The sequence below is a fragment of the Quercus lobata genome, chromosome 5 (genome assembly GCF_001633185.2).
Source record: "Quercus lobata isolate SW786 chromosome 5, ValleyOak3.0 Primary Assembly, whole genome shotgun sequence".
NCBI classification, from domain to species: Eukaryota; Viridiplantae; Streptophyta; class Magnoliopsida; order Fagales; family Fagaceae; genus Quercus; species Quercus lobata.
The window spans coordinates 68,564,885-68,572,410 of record NC_044908.1 but is presented as its reverse complement, the minus strand read 5'-3'; positions in this window follow the sequence as shown (position 1 = coordinate 68,572,410).

Genomic DNA, 7,526 nt, shown 5'->3' with positions numbered 1-7,526 from the left:
CATTTCAGTAATTCTTAACGAGTGCCCTAAGGGTACTCGTTAGCATTACCCATAAGAAATTAATGTTTTCTATGTTCACTTGAGGATGTTATTATAAGTGAGAAAATCCTTGAGTCTCACATTGGAAATGATAGAGAATATGAGTTTGGGCTGGATATTGGGTTGGGCTTTAAGCACGTGTGGACTAAGCCTACTTATCCAATTAATAATAATATCTTATTATTTTATTTTTGAGTTAATAAGTTTGTATACAACAGTTATCTCTGAAACAGTGTTTCAATTTTAAGTTACGTATAATTTCATAGTCCCTCATTCATGAAAAAGAACTTTTAGAAAAAACTCTCCTAGTGAGAATATTTTGTGCATTCATTTTGTGTCAAAGAGAAAGAAAGAGACATTGAGTAGTTTGCAGAGCACGATCTTGTGTGCTTTGTTTTCGTGCTATAGATCATTTTATTCTGGGAGACAGATGTTCGTGAGTCTTAAAGCACCACAGTGATTGTGTGAGGGGCGAAATTTGTTTTAAGGAGATTGTGTCAAACACAAGACTTGATCTGAATCATTTATTCTTCACGTATTTGGTCTGTGAGTTTTTAATAATTTGCAGATTTCTTTTTATATATATATTTAGTATTTGTTTATTGTTTTTATCTATCATATCTATTTGTGTTTTTGCTTATATTTAGATCTGTGTGTTGTTCATTTTGCTTTATCACAAAAGTAAATTGTTGAAATATATCCAACAATTTTAAAGCAGATTTTATATATTTTAATTTACATTTGTGATTGACGGTGAAAGGAATTTTGTGTTGGTTGAAAAACACTAAGGGTATGTTTGGACTGAACTTGTTTTTGTTGAAACTGAAAACTGAAAATACTGTAGCAAAATAATTTTTAAATGTGTGAATAGTGTCGTGGGACCCATGAATAGTGCGTGAATAGTATATGAATACTGCATGAACAGTACATGAATAGTGTTTTTTGTCCGTTACACAGTAAAATCGCATGATTTTATTGTTCACGTGCAAAAAAAATAAAAAAAAGGACTGAAAACGTAAACGCCAAATTTAGTGCAATCCAAACGGATACTAAATCGGTAACAGTAGATACATTGTGCAAAACTTAGAAAACTGATTTTGTGTTTATCGTGAACTTTGATCTTTTGATAACGTCGGTTACGTGCTTGGTTGAGATTGTTGTTAGTTGATCTTTCCTTCTTCCTTTTTATATTATTTTACTAGTCGCTAACCCGTGCGATGCACGGGATAGTTAAACAAAATTTATACACATTCACTTTTATTGGTACAATCATTTGAAAATAATTCTAACTAATACCCAAATGTAAAAAGACACATTGACTTACTATTTAAAGTAGCCTTCTAAAGAATTTACACATATTGTGTAACTGACTCTTAATTTCTCATCAACAATAAAAACATGGAAATTCAAAACATGGAAAGAAAATAAAAATTACAACAATTAATTCCATTATCTTTCATGCTATACTTTGTAATTGTACGGAATTAAGTCAACTCAATTTAAGTAGTTGTAATAAAATTGGCTTCTACTATTCTCTATTTTATAGAGATATGAACATATTGGATTTCTCAAACAATTACCGGTATTGTAATAAAATGATTTACTATTGAAAATAAGAAACAAAGAAAATCCGTCTATAACTTAAGAAATACAATATACTAAAATTAAAGAGATAAAATTTTTGGAGGACAAAATATTATAGATAATTTTAGAAACAAATTATACACTTAAAAGGGTTAGTAATTTATAGCACTTACCCCCCACTATTAGTATACAGACACCAAGTGCGGTCGTCATAACCCTTTGGAAGAACCTTCCCCAATTGGACCCTATCAAAAAAAAAAAAAAACACCCAATTAACAAAATTGATCCAAAAGGGTCTAAAAAGCACACAAAATCAATTCAAAAAACAAAAATATGAGACAAAGTAATTACTTTCCGCTGCTAATGAAATCGTCTTTTGTATTGCTGTTCCAAATTGCAACACTTATCTTTCTAAGGCCTTCAATTAACGAAAACACAAACTTCTCTTGGAATACCGGAGTATTATGACCATCTATACACACACACACAAAAAAACAAAATCAACATAACTCACTATTACTCTATATAAGCCTCAAAAATATAAAGAGAAATTAAAGGGGTTGAATTTTTACGTTTGGAGAGAGAGAGTTTGCAGAAACTGTGGCTTTATATTTCTTAACTTGAGAGAGGGGTAAGGTTGCTAGGGTTTTGAGGTGTTATAATGTTTTTATTTTTATTTTTTATTTTTTAAATATTGTGCTGACGTGGAAGCAGAAAATGTGGCTTTATATTTCTTAACTTGAGAGAGGGGTAAGGTTGCTAGGGTTTTGAGGTGTTATAATGTTTTTATTTTTATTTTTTAAATATTATGTTGACGTGGAAAATTGTGGTGCCAGCAGAGGTTTCGGTTTTATATATATATATAGATTAGGCTTATTTTGTCTCTTTGGGTTTATTGCTTGGCTGGGTTTTTGAGATTCTATTGTTTAGTTTATGTGTATTGTGCTGCTCTATTTCTGCAATTCGGTGTAGAAATAATAATAATAATAATAATAATAATAATAATAATAATAATAATAATAGTTGGCTTGACTTTCCTTTTTGCACAGTAACATTTGAAGTTAATTTTATATTGATTTCTTAAACTTGGCTGGTTTTGAAGATTCAATTTGTTTGAATTTTATTGAACACATATGTCAAACAAAATTGTAGTGAATCCAATTGTGACTCAAACCAACATGAACCGTTCTACTGTGATTTCTGAAGTGAACTTGGTAGGAGGAAATACCAAGAAATGGTGGGTGGACACTGGGGCTACTCGCCATGTATGTTCAAAAAAGAAAATGTTTTCTACATATAATCCTGTGGGTAATAGAAGAAAAATTTTCATGGGAAATTCCTCAACCTCTAAGATTGAAGGAATTGGAAAGGTTGTGCTCAAAATGACTACGGACAAGTTTCTTACTTTGAAAGATGTACTTCATGTGCCAGAAATTCAAAAGAACCTTGTATCTGGTTCATTGTTGAGCAAAAATGGTTTTAAGTTGGTTTTTGAGTCTGATAAATTTTCACTTTTTAAGAGTGGAATGTATGTGGGCAAAGGATATTTGAGCAATGGCCTGTTTAAGATGAATGTAATGGTTGTTATTGATAATAATAAGGGTGCATCTTCTGTTTACATTCTTGAGTCATCTAATATATGACACGGTAGATTGGGTCATGTTAATTATCATACTTTACATAGACTAATCAATTTAAATTTATTGCCTAAATTTGAAATTAATTTTGATCATAAAAGTGAAACTTGTGTGGAAGCTAAGATGGCTAGAGCATTTTTTAAATTAGTTGAAAGAAGCACTGAACCTCTAGATTTAATACATAGAGATGTATGTGACATGAAATCTGTACAAACTAGAGGTGGTAAGAAATATTTCATCACTTTCATAGATGATTGCACTAGATACTGTTATGTGTACTTGCTAAGGAGCAAGGATGAGGCAATTGAGGCATTCATGCAATATAAGAATGAGGTTGAGAATCAACTCAACAAAAAGATTAAGGTTCTAAGGAGTGATAGAGGTGAGGAATATGAATCACCTTTTGGTGAGTTTTGTTTATAGCATGGTATTTTTCATCAAACCACTGCACCTTATTCACCTCAGCAAAATGGAGTTGCTGAAAGGAAAAATAGAACCTTAAAAGAAATGATGAGTGCAATGTTGATAAGTTCCGGTTTACCACAGAACTTGTGGGGGGGAAGCTATTCTTTCTGCCAATTATATTCTTAATAAATTGCCTAGAAAGAAAACCAAAAAGACGCCATATGAGTTATGGAAAGGTAAAAAGCCTTCCTATCAAGTCTTAAAGGTGTGGGAGTGTTTGGCAAAGGTGGTTGTCCCTATTCCTAAAAGGATGAAGACAGGATCAAAATCAATGGATTGTGTTTTCATTGGTTATGCTCATACTAGTAGTGCATATCGGTTTCTAATTCATAAATCTGACGTTCCTAATATGAATGTGAATACCATTATTGAATCAAGGAATGCAGTATTTTTTGAAGAAATATTTCCTTACAAATCCACACAAGTATCAAGTTCTCTTAAGAGAAACTTTGAGTCTACGTCTAGTACCTCTCATGATCAAGAGTTGATGGAAGAGAGGAATGAGGTTGAGCCTAGACGTAGTAAGAGGGCTAAAATGTCAAAATCATTTGGTCCGGACTTTCTAACTTATATGTTAGAAGATGAACCTCAAAACTTCAAGGAAGCTATCTCTACACTTGAGGTGCTTTTCTGGAAAGAAGCTGTCAATAGTGAGATTGAATCCATCTTACAAAATCATACATGGGAACTAGTGGATCTTCCACCAGGTTGTAAACCTCTAGGATATAAATGGATATTCAAGAGGAAATTAAAGGCTGATGGATCCATTGACAAGTATAAGGCAAGACTTGTTGTAAAGGGTTACAAACAAAAGCAAGGTGTGAATTATTTTGAAACATATTCACTTGTTACAAGAATAATATCCATTCGGATGTTGGTGGCTATTGCAGCATTGCATAACCTAGAGATACATCAAATGGATGTAAAAATAGCATTCTTGAATGGTGAATTAAATGAGGAGATTTATATGGAACAACCAGAGGGGTTCATTGTTCCTGGTCAAGAAAAGAAAGTGTGCAGGCTTGTTAAATCTCTTTATGAATTAAAGCAAGCTCCAAAGCAATGGCATGAGAAATTTGACAATGAAATGATGTCAAATGGGTTTAGAATCAATAAGTGTGACAAATGTGTGTATATTAAAGATACTGCAAATGGCTATGTCATTGTGTGTCTCTATGTTGATGATATGCTCATTATAGGTAGCAATAATGATATCATTAAAGCTACCAAGAGAATGTTGACTGATGAGTTCGACATGAAAGATTTAGGTGTTGCAGATGTGATACTAGAAATGAAGATTTCTAGAAAATTCGATGGACTTGTCTTATTTTAATCACATTATGTTAAGAAAATTCTTAAGAAATTCAAGAAATATGATGACAGTCCAGTGAGAACACTTATAAATGTAAATTTACATCTAACTAAGAATAAAGGGCAAGGCATATCTCAATTGGAGTATTTGAGAATAATAGGCAGTCTTATGTATATAATGAACTGCACTAGACCGGACATAGCATATGCTATCAGCAAGTTGAGTAGATATACTAGTAATCCAGGGGAAGACCATTGGAATGCATTAGTTAGGGTTTTGAGGTATTTGAAATATACCCTAAACTATGGGTTGCACTACACTCGATATCCAGCTGTACTAGAAGGGTATAGTGATGCTAATTGGATATTCGACACAACAAACACCAAATCCACGAGTGGATATGTCTTTACACTTGGTGGTGTAGTGGTATCTTGGAAGTCTTCTAAACAAACATGCATTGCTAGATCCACAATAGAATCAGAATTTATCGCATTGGACAAAGCAAGAGAAGAAGTAGAGTGGCTTCGTCATTTCCTAGAGGATATGCTAATGTGGATAAAACCTGTGCCTCCTATTTGTATACATTGTGATAGCAAATCAGTTATTGGTGGGGCACAGAGTCATATGTACAATGGTAAGTCTCGACATAATACCATGAGGCAGTTGCTTTCTAATGGAATTATTTCCATTGACTTCATAAAGTCGAAAGAGAATATAGTGGATCCGTTAACTAAAAGTTTGAGTAGAGAGCAAGTAAACTGCTCATCGAGGGGAATGGGGTTAAAGCCTATTACATAAAAGTCTTCAGGATGGCAACCCAACCTAGCTGATTGGAGATCTCAAGATCTAGGTTCAAAGGGACAACCGAATTGTGGAGATGAATTTTTATCACTATGGAGATAACATCTCCCTCCCATTCCTATGATGAAATAGTGATGCCTGTAAGCGATGTTTAGGGTAAGCTTTGCTTTTAATGATTCTTATATCTTGGAATTCCGAGTGGGGTATAGCAGGATACTCTTAATAAGAATCACCTATATGAGTGTGAAGTGGGCTGCTTCCATGAGAGTTTCTAGGCTGAATTCTCTAAAGCATTTAATGAATTTACTAGAATATGTTCTGGGCTGAAATGAACACAATTATAAGAATCGAAAAATGTCCGAAAAGGAGCTGTGTGAATTCTATTGTCTTGGTATACACAAACGGCTGAACAGTTCAAGACATTATGTTCATTGGTTAGCTAGTATATTCGATAGTCTTTCACAAAGGAAAGTTCAAAGCCACAAGCTACTTCTCCTAATACAGTAACTTTTCTTCTACTCTCTCTGTGTTTGCATCATCATTTGCATTATGTTTATCAATTTCTATTCATGTGGGGGATTGTTGGAAAAATAGCATAGAGTGAATAAGAAATTGATGTTTTCTATGTTCACTTGAGGATGTTATTGTAAGTGAGAAAATCCTTGAGTCCCACATTAGAAATGATAGAGAATATGAGTTTGGGCTGGATATTGGGTTGGGCTTTAGGCATGTGTGGACTAGGCCCACTTCTCCAATTAATAATAATATTTTATTATTTTATTTTTGAGTTAGTAAGTCTGTATACAGCAGTTATCTCTGAAACAGTGTTTCAGTTTTAAGTTACGTATAATTTCATAGTCCCCCATTCATGAAAAAGAACTTTTAGAAAAAACTCTCCCAGTGAGAATATTTTGTGCATTCATTTTGTGTCAAAGAGAGAGAGAGACATTGAGTAGTTCACAGAGCACGACTTTGTGTAATTTGTTTTCGTGCTATAAATCATTTTATCCTGGGAGGCAGACATCCGTGAGTCTTAAAGCACCACAATGATTGTGTGAGGGGCGAAATCTGTTTTAAGGAGATTGTGTCAAACATAAGACTTGATCTGAATCATTCATTCTTCACACATTTGGTCTATGAGTTTTTAATTATTTATAGATTTCTTCTTATATATGTTCAGTATTTGTTTATTGCTCTTGTCTATCATATCTATTTGTGTTTTTGCTTATATTTAGATCTGTGTGTTGTTCTTTGTGCTTTATTACAAAAGTAAATTGTTGAAATATATCCAACAAAACCTTTATTAGCCGGTTCTTTTCTGAGTTCACCATTGACATTTCATTTTTACTTACAACTAATAATTTTCCAAATAAGATTGTTTTGAAATTGTTGTCCCTATTATTATTCATTAGTTTAACGAAGCTGCGGAAGGGAAATGATAAATTGATTATAGTTTGATGAAATAATAATACCATTCTCCTTAATTTCTTAATGTCACATATTGACTACCTGAGCCAAGCCAAAGACTTAACCATCCAAAGCTGGTGAGCCTTAGAAAGATATATAATATAAAAAGAAAGAAAAAAAAGAAAGTTTCTTAAACTTTGAACAGAGACTTTGTGATTATCAAAAAAGAAAGAAAAAGAAAAGAGACTTTGTAAGTGTAATTAATTGATGTAAATGGAATT